General features: G+C 52.0%; 1 long non-coding RNA gene across 1 annotated transcript in view; it reads left to right on the forward strand.

Annotated features, from left to right (window-relative positions):
- The first annotated feature begins 11,319 nt into the window (after positions 1-11,319).
- LOC137435631 (uncharacterized) overlaps positions 11,320-16,618 on the forward strand; it is a 38,489-nt gene continuing 33,190 nt past the window's right edge. The window contains exon 1 of the long non-coding RNA XR_013624444.1: positions 11,320-11,451. This is a non-coding gene — a long non-coding RNA (uncharacterized LOC137435631). The remainder of the gene's footprint in view (positions 11,452-16,618) is intronic.

The raw sequence follows: 16,618 nt of genomic DNA on the forward strand, positions 1-16,618 counted from the left end.
CTTCCCCCTTCAAACTCTCACCTCCATCTCCCCCAACCTTCTGCCTCGCTCTTCCCCCTCCTCAAATAACACCTCATTGTGGCTCACCCAATCACCATCAAACCTTTTGTCCGCCCCATCCTTCCCTTTCTCCGAGCTATTCTGAAATCTCTGACACACCTTCAACAGCTCTCCCTATCTCTTCCACCTCTTCCACATCTTACCCTACCCCTCCTCCCCCTGTTCTGTATCTGATGCTCCCCCTTCCTCTTCATTAACGGTATGGACCTCAAACATCCGGGGCCTTCGTTCAAACTTAACTGATCTCTCCATACAGGTTGCTTCTGTCAAACCAGACGTGATCTGCTTAACAGAAACTTTCCTCCTTTATGATGTCTCTGATTCCATAGTATCTCTCCCGGGCTACTCCCTCCTCCGGTATGATAGACCTGAGCCTCGTCCTGGAGGTGGGGTTGCTATCTTTATCAAAAACTCTCTTCCTCACTCGCCCTGCACTGCACTCTCTCCACCTCACCCCCAGGAATACCTCTGGCTACGGCTTCCCCTTCGCTCCCACCTCTTGTTCATATGTGTGTTGTACCGTCCACCAAACAGTGATGACTCCATCTACATCTCGCTGTCTGATGATATGGACCAACTTCTATCTACTCATCCCAACTCTCTCTTCCTCATATGTGGTGATTTCAACTGTCATCATGCCAGTTGGCTGGGTGTGGGTACCTCTCTCACCAGCCATGGCTCCTCAGCAAAGGACTTCTGCGACTCACTGGGACTGACACAATCTGTCAATTTCCCGACCCGGATCTCAGTCAACGGAACATCTTCTCTTCTGGACTTGGTTATGACTAACTTCCCTGAAAATGTCTGCTGCTCTTCTTCTGCTCCGATCGGATCATCTGATCATGTCCTTGTTAAAGTGGACATCTCTCTGACCATCCTCAGGGAGCCTGCTCAGCGTCGACGAGTCTGGCATTTCACTCAGGCCAACTGGCACGGTCTTCAAGCAGCCATCAATCATCTGGACTGGTCTCCCATCTCTACCACCTCTGACATCAACTCATCCTGGGAATTCTTCCAAAGTAAATTGCTCTCTCTCATGCACAGATTTATCCCATCTCGTCTTCAGTTGTCATACCCTTCCTCCCGTCCATGGTACACGGAATCTTGTGGTGAGGCTGTTGCCCAGAAACAACTTGCCTTCGTCTCCTGGAAAGCAAATCCAACGGAAGGAAATCTCATTTCCTTTCACAAAGCCCGAAACAAGTGTGTGTCCACCCTCAGGAGAGCCAGGAAACAATATCTCTCCGTTCTCAAGACCGAACTCTCTTATCTGTCTCCCTCTTCCAAATCCTGGTGGCGTCTGGTCAAATCCGTTTCTGGTGTTTGTTCCCCCTCCATCCCCTCCCTTACCTCAAACGGCTACACAGCTGACTCCGCACGTGAAAAAGCTGAATGCCTCAACTCTGTGTTTGCCTCTAAATCTTGTGTCCCAAACCCATCCCTCTCTGTACCCACCATACCCAGTCGTACCCTGCTGCTCCTGGACTCCGTGTCCTTTCCTCCTGACAAGGTGGAAAAGTTTCTGTCAACCCTCGACTCTGATTCTGCAACTGGACCCGACGGCATCAGCCCACGGGTCCTAAAATCCTGCTCTGCTGCTCTATCTCACCCTCTCTCTGTTCTCTTCACCCTCTCTTTTGCTCAAGGTCAACTGCCATCTGCTTGGAAATCAGCCAACATCACCACTTTGCACAAAAAAGGTGCAAAAACAGATCCTAGCAACTACAGACCAATCAGCCTTCTCCCAATTATCAGCAAAGTCATGGAATCCATCATTGCTTCGGATATGAAATCTTTCCTCTTCTCCAATGGCTTGATCTCTGATCATCAATTTGGTTTCAGACCAGGTCACTCTACTCTGGACATGCTGCTTCTGCTGTCTCAACAATGGATGGAGGTCCTCAATGCCAAACAGGAAATTAGAGCTGTCTCCCTCGACATATCACGTGCCTTCGACACGGTCTGGCACCCCGCTCTGCTCACCAAACTCTCCTCCTTTGGTATCCATGGAAATCTCCATGCATGGCTGGCGGACTTCCTCTCCAGTCGTCGTCAACGTGTGGCCCTGAATGGGTTTCTCTCATCTCCTCTTCCTGTTCAGGCTGGAGTTCCCCAAGGCAGTGTTCTGGGCCCCGTGCTTTTTCTGGTCTTCATCAATGATCTCTCTGACTCTCTCGAAAATCCTCTCTATCTCTTTGCTGATGACTCCACTCTCTGCCGCTCCATTCCTCTTCCCTCAGATCGGCAGTCTGCTGCCTCCTCACTCTCTGAAGACCTGGACAAAATCACAGACTGGTCAAACAAGTGGAACATGTCTTTCAATCCTGACAAATCTCACACTCTTACTATGTCTCTCCGAAAAGATCGACTGGACAACCCTCCCATCTACTTTCTCAACGATCCTCTCCAAGAAGTTCTGTCGCTCAAGATTTTGGGTCTCACTATCTGCCATGATCTTTCTTGGGAAAACCACATTTCCAAGCTGGCCTCCAAAGCCAGTCGCCGAATGGGCATCCTCCGTCGTGCGAAGTCCTTCCTCGGCACACCTGAGCTCCTCACCACATACAAGGCTTTCATCCGCAGCTCAATGGAATACTGTTCTCCCCTATGGGCCGGTGCTCCTGCCTCACACCTAGCTCGGCTTCACGCTGTTGAAACCAAAGCTTTCAGAATTATTGGAATCTCCCGCGATGAAGCTATCTCTGAGGGCCTTTCACTCACTCACCGCAGGCAGGTAGGTGGTCTTTCTGTCTTCTACCGACTCCTCTCCGGCCTTGCACCCCCAGCTCTCTCTGTGCTCTGTCCCCCAAATATTCCTACAGGTCGCACAAGATCTGCCAGCAACCCTCTGATGGTTAAACTGCCGAAATCTCGGCTCTCTGCTCACCTTCACTCTTTCATTCCTCTTTTCTCCCGCCTCTGGAACAAACTCCCTCACTCCCTTCAATCCCACTCCTCCCTCCAGGTCTTTAAAACAGCTGTTCACCACCATCTCTTATCTTCCCCCATCCAAAACCTTGATCTTTTCTACCCCCGCTAATTCACCCCAGATCCACCTTGTTTGAAATTCCAACTTCTTTCCTGGAAGTCCTGGCAGTGTCCATATGTTTTATACCTCTCCCACCGCCCCCTTCCCATGCCCCCCCCCCCCAAAGCCCTCGCCCTCTCTCAGATCTCTCGATGTCTCCATGTCTCTGGGTCCCTGCTCTCAAATGTTGTGTTTGTGTCCTTCCCCCTCTCTCCCCATCTTGTCTACCGCTCTCGATGTTATATGTTTTATGTGTCGGTTTGTCTTTCTGTGTGATTAATGTTCGCTCTTTCACGAGCCTCGATCTTGTATTCAAAAAAAAAAAAAAAAAAAAACGCTATTGAAAATTGGGTCGCCACGTCAAAATCCAAGATGGCCACCTTGCGTCTTCCACTTTGTCAACTCGTCACTTCAACGACGGGGGACCGAGGCGTAACGCTTGTTCATTTTTGTAATTAATCACAATACCAAGAATTATCAATGAAACCAATTAGTGGTACCTGTACTAGTGTACAACGCAGCACTATCGCTAACCTAGCTCAGTGTACGTAGCTGGATGGCAGCTATACGCTTGTTGTCAGGTACAGGTAGCGTCATTCGCTGCCATGATGTGCGTGCCGTGTCTTATCGCAGTGAAAATTGACCAAATCCAGGATAAATTGGGATTAGGGAATCCTTTTGTGGAGGAAATGTTGAGGTCTGCCTCCTGAAGGCCCCTAAAGCCTTGAGAGGACAGAACTGTTGCCAGCGAAAGGATTTAAGAGGCATTTTCGAAACCGCTTCCCTCTCTCTGTGCGTTCAGCAATCTCGTCAGATCTTTCTGGGCTTCTGCGTGATAAGGCACTTTCTGCCCCCACGGCCCCCCGCACCTCCTGGCAAAGGCAGGAGGTGGTTCCCCCCCCCACCCCCCATCGCCATCACCCCGGCTTCCCAGCCACTGGCTCCATATAGAGCATGTCGACTAATAATAATAATAATAATGCCATAGTTGGTCATCTTCTTCACCATAAGAGAGCTGTTTTTGTCTGTCTGTCTGTCTATCTATCTGTCTCTCTGTCTGTATGTATGTGTGCCCCCATGTGTTTCAAAGATGGCTGAACGGATCTTCGTCAATTTTTCAGATGTTCTTCAGTGAGTGCCTGGGAGTGTTTTGGGCAAAAAAACGTTTTTCTTTTTTTTGTATTAAAAAAAAAATCTCTCCATGGTACCTGAGCCTTTGGAGAGATATGAAAGGTAATATTAACTTATCCCCGATTAGTGTGTGTGGGTAATACTATAATATTAAATATAAATTTTCCTTAGTGGGTCTCGGGGAGTGTTTTCGGCACCCACAAAAAAATCGAAAAACCAAATTGATTTCTGCAAAATTCCAACAGGATTAGAACATCAGCGGGCAATGCTGGGTAATCCTGCCAGCCTGCCAGGTACTTTGTATGCACGAAAACAAACAGTGTATGTCGGAATAATAAGCCATTCCGGTAAGTAGCTGCGCTGCTCTTCTCTGCACATTCTCGTTATGACAGTTTTATTGAGCTCAGCTGTATTCGGCGGTTATAGGAAAATAGCGATGGCTCGAGGAAACACCTTTCACTAACAAGTTCGAATAAATCAGCAGAAGGTGCACTCTGCCGATTCCTGCCCTCGATCAATGCGACGACAAACTGCATTCACAGCTCGGGGAACTGTAATGTACAACTATGTACATTCCAGCAATCCCACGAACAATATTCAAATAACTTGATGCAAAGAAAATGTTGTTTGGGAATCGAGAAAACTGTTTGGAAAGTCGATATTAGTAACGAGGGGGTGAAAGAGATTAACGTAAAGTCGGGGGAACACGTGCGTGCGAAGCCAGGGGTCCGGAAGGAGGGAGAATACAAAGGTGGTGCGAAGAGAGGCCAAAGGTTTTTGCACATGTAATATGTAGATAAAGCCTGAGAAGGGTATCACAAAATAACCTTGAGAAAAGATACCTCCAACCATATACCACATCAAAAGGTTGGACGTCACGTCTCTTGCGTCTATGAGCAAAAGCAGTTCCTCGTCATTATGTTGAAACATGTACTTTGTCACAACACGACATACAGAGTATTATGTATAAGGAGCAAAGGCACTCGGCGTTGCTGGGCAACACAGGGATGCTTTGCTCATGGAAATATTAAGAAAGGGGGGCAGAGACGAGGGGGAGGGGGAAATGGAGGATGGAGATGGGATGAATGGAGGGGGGAAGGAACGGCTACCTTGGCAAGCGATAGCTAGCTGATTGGTAATGGAACATACTACTGGAGGAGTTAACTTTTCCGATGTTAGCTTTCCCAAGATGAGGGGTCTCCAGCCTGTGCTCCTCAGGCACCAATGTTAATCCAACGTGTGTGAACACCGTGGGGCCACACTGCAGGTCTCTCTCAAAATAGTAAATACAAATACAACTTTATGTGGGAGGTAACACAGGCTTTGTGGCCGAGACCTCACGTGGGAGTGTAAGGTGGGGGGGCAAAAGGGGAGAGGGGAGGGGAGTAAATTATCTATGTAAATGTATACCGTGTAGTGCCACCTGGTGGTGTTGGCAGAGAGTATTACAATATCCTCTTTATCTGGGCAACACTGAGGTTAGGAGGTTACAGCACTCTTTGCATGGGTAAATTTGTCCACATGTCAAAGCTCCCCTCCCCCCTCCCCCAAAGATATACAGTGTTCAGAAAGTATTCAGACCCCTTCACTTTTTTCACATTTTGTTATGTTGCAGCCTTTTGCTGAAATCTTTTAAATTCATTTTGTCCCTCATCAATCTACACTCAATACCCCATAATGCCAAAGAGAAAACAGGATTTTAGAAAGTTTTGCAAATTTATTAAAAATAAAAAACTGAAATATCACATTTACATAAGTATTCAGACCCTTTTCTATGAAACTTGAAATTTATCTCAGGTGCCTCCCATTTCTCTTGATCATCTTTGAGATGTTTCTAGACCTTGATTGGAGTCCACCTGTGGTAAATTCAATTGATTGGACAACACAACAACAACAGGCATTTTAAGGCCATTTTCCCTGCTAGAACAGGGGCTAGCCTTGCGGGCCCCATGACAATCTTCTCCATTTTTACCCTATTTTCTGCATCTCCCCTTGTTAACCCCTTTGCCCGCATTTCTTCTTCCACCATCTTGAGCCAGGTCTGTCTTGGTCTTCCCCATCCTCTTCTTCCTTCTACATTCATTTCCATCACTCTTCTCAACCAGTCACTTTCATCCTTCCTCAACACATGACCAAACAATCTCAACCTGTTTCTCTTCACAGCATCCATCACAGGCTCTATTCCCATTCATCATTTGTCTTCCTCTCTCTCAACGATACTCCGCACATCCACCGAACCATTCGCATTTCCACCCTTTCCAGCCTTCGTTGCTGCTCCACATTCATTACCCATGTCTCGCTCCCATAAATCATAACACTTCTCACACATGCAGCATACATCTTTTCCTTCAGCTTCAACGACATTCCCCTCCTCGTCAGCACGCCACTCAGTTCCCGAAACTTCTTCCATGCACATCTCACTCCAGCAACCGTTGCCGAGTCTGATCCACCTTCTCCATTCAGCATGTCTCCGAGGTAGCAAAATGTTTTCACATCTTCCAGCTTCACGCCGTCTCCAAGATCCAACTCAACATTTCCTCCATCTGCAGCTCCCTCTATGCACACCTTACATTTGAATGTAGCTGCCACACTGGTTAATGACCCTCTCAGACCACTACATTTTTGATGAACCCACTCAGCGCACATTGTACATTGAATGGAGTTCACTCCGACACCCTTCCTGCACACGGCCACTTCCCAGTTCTTTCCACCTCACCACATACTTTACCATTTGCCATCACCTTCGTCTTTCCGATATTCACCATCAGACCTTTTGTCTCCATACATTCCTTCCACTTGTTAATCTTCTCCTTCAGACCATCCATACTCTCCGCAATTAACACTAGATCATCTGCATCCAACAACTCCCACGGTAAACCCTCCTTTACATTCTGAGCCAGCACCTCCATCACAACTACAAATAGTAGTGGACTTAGTACCGACCCAGATGCACTCCCACCTTCACCTCAAACTCACCACTGTTCCCGTCCTACGTCCTTACAGCTGTGCGCGCTCTTTTGTACATTGCCATCACTACTCTGATCAACCATTCCTCCACTCCTAACTTCCTCAATGCCCATGCCAATACTTGACGTGGAACCCCATCGAATGCTTTCTCCAGATCAACAAACCCAAGAAACAACTTCTTCCTCCTCTCCATGTACTTCTCCTGCAACTGCCTTACAATAAAAAAGCACGTCTGTCATTCCTCTTCCTGGCATAAATCCAAACTGCATTTCGTCGATCTTCACCTTCTTCCTTATCCTCCTCTCCAACACCCTTTACAATACCTTCATTCCATGCTCCAATAACTTTATCGCTCGGTATGAGCCACAGTCCAGAGGGTCACCTTTCCCCTTGTAGAGAGGGACGAGAGTACTCAGTTCCCAATCCAATAGAATGCGGCCTTCTTTCACCACCAAATTACAGATCTGTGTCATTCTCTTCACACCCCAACTTCCTGCTGCCTTCAACATATCTCCCACAACTCCCGTCGGCCCTCCGGCTTTTCTACTCTTCATTGCTTTTATCTGGTGTTGACCCTGGTGTTGGGCTAGCGGCTAGGGTGCCGGCTTAGGCTTAGGATATCCAAGGATCCTGGGTTCGAATCCCGGTCGATTGCTGAATTAATGCCAGGGGGGTTGACTCAGCCTGTCATCCTTCCGAGGTCGGCAAATTGAGTACCAGTTCATTGGTAATTCCCTGTTTGTCGTTAAAGGCGGCAAAAAGGGTTGGCGTCAGGAAGGGCATCCGGCCGTAAAACATTGCTTCAAAAAGGGGACCGAAAAACCACAACAACCACGGTTTCCGAAAAAGGCCAACCCCCGCTTTGCGGGGAAAAATGGCCTCTAAAGGTGGTTTTTATTGCTTTTATCGCTTCCTCAACTTCCTTCTCAGTTATCTTCTCTGCCGGTCCTAAAACTGGGTTACTCTCTATGTTGCCATCCCAGTCATTCTCTGTATTCAACAGCATTTCCATATATCTCTTCCATCTTCCTTGAATTCCATCTGGGTCCACAACGATTTGTCCCACTTCATCCTTCAAGCAACTCACCCCCATCACATCACACCTCTCTTTCGCTATCTGCTTTGCAATCCTGAATACCGCTCTCTGACTCTCTTTCGAATCCAAGCGTTCTCCGAACATTTTCCTACATGCCTCTTGCGCCTTTGCTGCCTCCTTCTTTGCAGCCTTCTTGGCTGCCTTACAACTTTAATGTTCTGCCTTTTCTGCCCCCGTACCCTTCACCTTCTGCCACTCCTTGAACGTCTTCCTCTTCTTGTCAATCCTCTTTCCAACTTCATCATCCCACCACCATGTTTCCGAGTGCCTCGGTGGTCCTCGGTGGATCCACATACCTCACCAACGGCTCCCAACAGACTCTCTTTCATTGACATCCAACCACTTTCAAGCTCAACCACATCATCCTCTACCATACTCAGCCTCTCTTTTAATGCCTCCCTCACTGTCACCTCTTTCAACCTCCACACCTTCATTCTCGGTTGGTACTTCACCCGCTGAGCTCTCTCGCACCTTTCATCCTTATGTCGCAGACAACCAAGTGGTGCTGTGAAACAGCCTCCTCCCCCGGGATCACCTTTGTGTCCTGGAAGTGCCTCCTATTTCGCCTATGTACCATCAGGTAGTCAACGGTTGTCGTCGACCCACCTGATGTGTATTTAACAAGCTTATTATCCTCTTTCTGGAACTGAGTATTACAAATCAACAAATCAGCTCCATCAGCAAACTCCAAAATCCTTTCACCTTCTCCATTTCTCACACCATATCCGTAACCCCCATGAACTCCCTCAAAACCGTCCATACTCCTTCCCACATGTCCATTTCGGTCTCCTCCTACCACAACAACTTCCTCATCTTTCACGTTTCCCATCAGCTTCTCTATCGCACACCAGAACTTGTCCTTCTCTTCATCGCTCCGACCAACCTGCGGAGCATATCCCGAGATGACGTTCACCAAGAGCTTTCCAATCATCATTCTCACCATCATCAACCTATCACTCACTCTAGTCACACTCACCACACTGTATACAAACACCTCAGAAAACAGGATACCAACACCATTCACGCCCTCCAGGCACCCTTTCCACATAAACGTGTATTTCTGTCCCTGCCTACCCTTCACCATTCTCACACCACTTCCCTTCCATCTCGTCTCCTGCACACAACATATGTCCACTCTTCTTCTGACCAATACTTCCACCACTTCTCCTGATCTCCCTGTCATTGTCCCTACATTCCATGTCCCAAACCTCAGAAACCGATCACCACGGCGGGCATCAGACGTTTCGTCGTCATAAATGGAATGATTTCCACCCTTGCTTCGATCGGGTTCCCCACCTTGAGTTTTGTCGAGAGGGAGTGGCTTCCCCCACGGGGTACTTCGGGCTGTAACCCTGCCCATATGTCGTTGTAATTGTCATGGTTCCCTTTTTACTCCCGCCAAGGAGTAATGCATTCACTCGTGTCCGTGTGTGTTCGTGTGTTTGTGAACAAGATATCTGGAAAAGTTCTGAACGGATTTGGATAAAAGTTGGTGGGATGATGGCCCTTTGGATAAGGAAGAATTGATTAGTTTTTGGTGAAGCTCAGGATATTATTCCCGATCCAGGAATTTTTTGAAGGATTGTTTACCATTGGAAGATAGGGCTCATTTTTTTTTGACATTATCTTCTATATATTCTATATTTAACATTGTGACATGAAAATAGTTTTCACATTTGTTGTAAATGTAGTTTAAACTCGTGGTTATGCGTTAGAGCGGTGTATTTTTTTTAGCAGCGTCGTCTTCAATGTTCATTTTTTTTCTTCTAATAAAGACATATTCTGTCATTTTAAAACCACCAAAGTGTGTATTACGTTTCCCCGTTTCATAAAATGTATCGTTTGATACGTATAATGCTTTAAAACTGTTTTTTTTTTTAAACCTCAGAAGAGATATCAACATTTACCTCAGCGAATCATTCACGGTGTCAGTATTTGATGAAATTATAAAGACTTAGTTCCAGATTTGTCAATGGCTGAGGTATATTAACAAACGGATAAAACAGATTTGGCAAAATGTCAACTTTTTTTTTAAAGATCGCATATTCACCCGGGGTTGTGAGAGGCTGAAGAAGAAGAAACCTCGCATGGGCTTCCCAGACCAAATAAATAATTCTGGTTCTGGCTCTGTGATTTTCAGGGGGAGTAACGCATTCGATCGTGTCCGTCCGTCCGTGTGTGTGTGTGTTTGTGAACAAGATATCTGGAAAAGTTCTGAACGGATTTGGATGAAAGTTGGTGGGATGATTGCCCTTGGGATAAGGAAGAATTGATTAGTTTTTGGTGAAGCTCAGGATATTATTCCGGATCCAGGAAAAAAATTTGGGAATTTTTTTGGGAAAGATTTTTTCTGTTTTTCTGCATTAAAGCTTTTATTCTTATTCTTAAATGATGTTTTTCTCCTCTAATTCCGAGATATATCAAAATAAATTCTCTGACAGTTAGGGCCTACTTTCTTCTTCATTTATTGTTTTGGGGAGAGGGGATGTTACACAAAACGTATTATTCCAACTAAACCCACGGCGGGAGTATGCGCTCGACTGAGTGGCGTTCTAGTTGAGGCAATGTTTTTATGGCCGGATGCCCTTGCTGACGCCAACCCTTTTAGTCGCCTCTTTCGACACGCAGGGATACGGTGTACCTATTCTAAACCGTGGTACACACACACACACACACACACACACACACACACACACACACACACACACACACACACACACACACACACACACACACATACATATATATATAAATAATTATATATACATGTACATGTACATTGTACATACATCAGTAAAGGCAAAACAAATGTTGCCACTGTGAGGAACATGAAAACAAATGATATTCTGCATTCCCAACTGTGTAGTGTTGGAGTGTTTGTCCGAAGCGCAGTTCACACTCGATATTCCAGGTGATGTATGGACGTCCTTGAAACAACTTGGCTGCTTCGAGGTTCTCTTGCGGGAAGCCGAGTTAAAACGTGCAATATATGGTGCAAAAGGCTGACTGCAATGGGAGAGAAGATGCAATTAGGGTGGCCTGATGGAGATTGAAAAAGAAAGTACAATCAATATGATGACAAAGGCATGTACGTCAGCACGGCTTCTCTTTCCGGGCAAATTGCGTCACCGCATTCGTTCCTGGTGTGTTTATGGTAAACAAGTCGCAGGTAAGATCTTTTTCATTTCACTGGAAATTCAAAATCGTTGCATTATTCATTTATTCTTGCTTTGTCTGTTATTCTTGCAATTGTACAAATGGGATTGGCATTATTCGCTTTCTAAATGGTACGATCTGGGTTGGTTATTGGTTCACGAGTTATCATGTGACCACTATATTCGTCATGTGTGTGCGTCTGTCTGTGTGTGTGTCTGTGTGTGTCTCTGTCTGTCCGCAGCATAACTACCCGATGATATCATCCGATCTTGATGAAACTTGGGTGGGAGGTTGATATCATGATCTAGTTGTGTCCTGCCGAGAGTGGACGCATTGCGCCCATTGTGGGCGGAGCCACGCCCGAAAAAGATGTCTTTTTGGGGGTAATCGAGTTCAAGCTGCATCTTCTCCGAGGGGTTTGGTGTAATCTGACAGGGGTTTCGGTATTTGGTTAGGCCAATATCATGTCTAGCCCCACGGAGCTCGATTTTTCATTTCCGCCCCAAGGTCACAAGGTCACAAGGTCCCGAAATTTAGAAAAGTCGGTTTTTGATGGTTTTGTGGTGGACACGATGGGCTCGCTGGCGCAGTGACGTAATTCCGCGCACCAGTGGGTCTTGGCCACGCCCCAGGTGAGGCGTGGCCTCCGGATATACACGCGGGCTCGCAGTCCGGAGCACGGCAGTGCTGACGAGTGAGCAAGCAATAAAGAGCTCGACCTAACCCAAAGCGTTGTGGCCTACCTTTATTTAACGTGTGTGCCCAGCACCACACTACACTGGTGACCTCCGACTGGTTCAGCCGTTGCTGTTCCCCGAACGTGCTATGGCCACCAACGCTGTCGCGATCAAGCTACCGGAGTTCTGGGAAGCGCAGGCCGACACCTTGTTTCTACAGGCCGAGGCCCAATTCCAGCTCCGGGGCGTCACGGCGGATGACACGAGGTACTTTTATGTGGTCGCTGCCCTTGGATCCGGCACGGCCGCCCGAGTCGTGTCCTTCCTCCGGCACCCGCCGGACGAGAGCAAGTACGTGGCGCTCAAGCGGCTTCTCCTCGACATGTTTGGCCTCACAGAGGCCGACCGCACTGAACGTCTTTTGGACCTTCCCGTACTCGGCGACACACGACCGTCCGCCCGCATGGATTACATGCTGTCCCTGCTCGGCGACGGCCACGTGGATTTCCTCTTCCGTGCTCTCTTCCTCTGCCAGCTACCTGTACAGGTGCAACTCGCGCTCGCCGGTTTGACCATTACGGAACCGCGCGCCCTGGCCAGGGAGGCGGACAAGTTTTTCGCGGCCCACGACGCACGGCCGGCATATAGCACGGCCGTCGTGGATCCCGGCACCGCGCACGGCACGGGTGGTTCGGATCGCCACGTCGCATGGCGTTCGGATCCTCCCGAATACGGCGTAGGTTTGGCGGATCGCCACGTGGCATGGCATTCGGATCCTCCCGAACACGGCGTAGGTTTGACGGATCCGTGCATGACCGCCGCCACGCCCACCACCGTCGTCACGACCGGCGCGTCAACCACCACCGGGCCAGACCTGGTGCCAGTTCCATACCAGGTTCGGCCACAAGGCCAGGTCCTGCCGCCCGCCTTGTACTTTTGGCAGGTCGGGAAACGGCCAGGCCGGCGCTCGCTTCCTGCCATGAGCGTCGGCCATATTGGCAGCCTTCTGTTCATAACAGACACCTCCTCGGGTCGTCGCTTCCTGTGCGACACGGGAGCGCAGGTGAGCGTCCTCCCCGCCTCCACGTCCGACAGGCAAGCTGCGGGCCGTGGCCCCGCTTTGCTTGCCGCCAACGGCACGCCCATCCGCATGTTTGGGAAGCGTTGTCTCTCGCTGCGGTTCGGGAGGCAGCACTTTCAGTGGACGTTCGTTACCGCTAGTGTCCCCATGGGCCTACTCGGAGCGGACTTCCTCTGTGCGCATGGGCTGCTGGTGGACGTGAGGCACAGATGCCTTGTTCAAGCCGAAACCTTCAGCTCGCTCGCTTGCGCGCTGAGCAGTTCGTTGAGCAGCTCCCTGGGCGGCTCACCGAGCGGCTCGCCAAGCGGCTTGCTGAGCGGTTCGGTCCCGGCAAGGTTGGTCTGCACGCTTCCGGCAGCGGACGAGTTCACCCGCCTCCTCACCAGTTTCCCGGCCCTCACGCGGCCCACCTTCTCGGCGGTGGCCGTCAAGCACGGGGTGGAGCATCACATCCCCACCATCGGGCCACCGGTCTATGCCCGGGCGCGCCGCCTCGACCCGGCGAAGCTCGCCGTGGCGCAGGAGGAGTTCGCCATGCTGGAGCGGCTGGGCATTGTCCGGCGCTCCAACAGCGCATGGGCATCGCTGCTGCACATTGTGCCCAAGCCCGGCGGCGGGTGGCGGCCGTGCGGAGACTACCGCCACCTCAACGATGCTACCACCCCGACCGCTACCCGGTCCCTCACATCCAGGACTTTTCCGCCCGGTTGGCGAAAATGTCCCTCTTCTCCAAGGTGGACCTCATCCGCGGATACCACCAGGTCCCCGTCAGGCCGGAGGACATACCGAAGACGGCCATCATCACACCATTCGGCCTCTTCGAGTTCTGCGGATGTCCTTCAGGTTGAAGAATGCAGCCCAGGCGTTCCAGCGGCTGATGGACAGCGTCTTGCGCAACTTGGACTTCGTGTACGTCTACCTGGACGACATCCTCGTCGCAAGCACGTCCCGTGAGGAGCACCTCCGCCATCTCCGCACGCTCTTCGAACGCCTGGGCCGGCATGGCCTGATCATCAACCCCGCCAAGTGCCGGTTCGGCGTCACCGAAATCGACTTTTTGGGGCACCGCGTCACCAGGCACGGGGCCATCCCCTTACCGGCCAAGGTGGAGGCGGTCAGGGGTTTTCCGCGCCCCCGCACGATCAAGGGGCTCCAGGAGTTCCTGGGCATGGTGAACTTTTATCACCGTTTCCTACCCCGCATCGCCCAGCTCCTGCGCCCCCTGCACGAGGCCCTCTGGGGGAAGCCGGGCAAAGGCGACGTTGCCTGGACCGAGCAGATGGAAGCGGCGTTCACGGGCGCGAAGCTCGCCTTGGCTAACGCCAGCATGCTCGCGCACCCGGCGCCCGATGCACCGATCGCCCTCACCACCGACGCGTCGGACTACGCGGTGGGTGCGGTGCACGGGCAGTGGGTGCGTGGTGCTTGGCAACCGCTGGCGTTTTTTAGCCGGCAGCTTCACCCGCACGAACGCCGCTAAAGTACCTTCGACCGCGAGCTGCTCGGGCTCCACCTGGCGGTCCGGCATTTCTGCCATCTGCTCGAGGGCCGCCCGTTCGCAGCCTTCGTCGACCACAAGCCCCTGGTCTTCGCGATGGCCAAGGTCGCCGAGCCGTGGTCGGTCCGGCAGCAGCGTCACCTCTCGGCCGTGTCCGAATACACGAAGGACATCCGGCACCTCGCGGGGCAGGACAACCCAGTGGCGGATTGCCTTTCCCGGTCCGTCGTCCACGCGGTCCACCTTGGGATCGACTATGCCCGGATGGCGGCGGACCAGTCCGCCGACCCCGCCGTCCAGGCTTTTCGGACCGCCGTCACGGGCCTCCGCGTCACCGAGGTACCGTTCGACGGCGCGGGCACGGCCCTCTTGTGCGACGTCTCCCTCGGCCGGCCTCGCCCCATCGTGCCCGCTGGCTGGCAGCGCCGGGTTTTTGACGCCATCCACGGCCTATCCCACCCGGGCACGAAAGCCTCCCAGAAGCTGGTCGCCGACAAGTTCGTCTGGCATGGCCTCCGGAAGGCCGTCCGCGATTGGGCCAGGACGTGCCTCGCGTGCCAGCGCGCGAAGGTTCACCGCCACACCCAGGCCACGCTGGCCCCGTTTCCTGTGCCCGAACGTTGGTTCGACCACGTTCACGTGGACTTGGTGGGACCTCTGCCCCCCTCGTGGGGTTTCACCCACGTTCTCACCATGGTGGACCGCACCACCCAGTGGCCGGAGGCCGTGCCTTTGGCAGCAACGACGGCGGCGGACGTCGCGCAGGCGTTCATCGCCACTTGGGTTGCCCGGTTCGGCGCCCCCTCGGACATCTCGTCCGACCGCGGCCCCCAGTTCACCTCAGAGCTCTGGGGGGCGGTAGCGCGGGGGCTCGGCGTCCAGCTGCACCGCACCACGGCCTACCACCCCCAGGCCAACGGCCTGTGCGAGCGCTTCCATCGCGACATGAAGGCCGCGCTCCGGGCCAGCCTCCGTGACGGCGGCTGGGTCGACAGGCTCCCCTGGGTCCTGCTGGGCCTCAGGACGGCGCCCAAGGAGGACCTGCGCGCATCCGCGGTGGAGTTGGTCTTCAGACAACCGCTGCGGGTGCCGGGCGAGTTCCTCCCTGACTCCACGGCACCATGGTCCGCGGCACAGCAGCGCTCCGCCCTGCAGGAGACCACCCGGAGGTTCGCCCCGGTGCCGACGGCGCACCACGGTTGCCCGCCAACGCACGTCGCCCCGGAGCTTCGCACAGCGGAGTACATGTTCGTCTGCCACGACGCCCACCGGACACCACTGTGGTCCCCGTACGACGGGCCCTTCCGCGTGCTGGAGACCGGGGCGAAGCATTTCACCCTGGATATCGGCAGTACTCCTGACCGCGTCTCCGTGGACCGCCTCAAGCCGGTCCACCTCAACTTGGACCACCCCCCACCAGCGGCTCTGCCCCCGCGTCGGGGCCGCCCCCCGGCGGGCGGACCCCCGGCACCGCCCAACCCCGCCGTCACGCCACCCCCCTGCCATGCACCCATCCCGGATGCTGCCGGAGGCATCCCAGATGGCATCCCGGCATCCCCGGCGCCGCCAGCCGCCAGAGGACGCTTCAGCCGGGTCATCCGGTTGCCCCGCAAACTGACCCTTCAGGTGCGTGGGAATTCTGGGGGGGCGCGTGTGGCGGACACGATGGCTCGCTGGCGCAGTGACTTAATTCCGCGCACCAGTGGGTCTCGGCCACGCCCCAGGTGAGGTGTGGCCTCCGGATATACACGCGGGCTCGCAGCCCGGAGCACGCAGTGCTGACGAGTGAGCAAGCAATAAAGAGCTCGACCTAACCCAAAGCGTTGTGGCCTACCTTTATTTAACGTGTGTGCCCAGCACCACACTACAGTTTTATTACATTGTTCGCTTCCTGATAGGGTGACATGTCGTCCATGATCTTATA

The sequence above is a fragment of the Myxine glutinosa genome, chromosome 9 (genome assembly GCF_964187855.1).
Source record: "Myxine glutinosa chromosome 9, kmMyxGlut1.1, whole genome shotgun sequence".
Lineage (NCBI taxonomy): Eukaryota > Metazoa > Chordata > Myxini > Myxiniformes > Myxinidae > Myxine > Myxine glutinosa.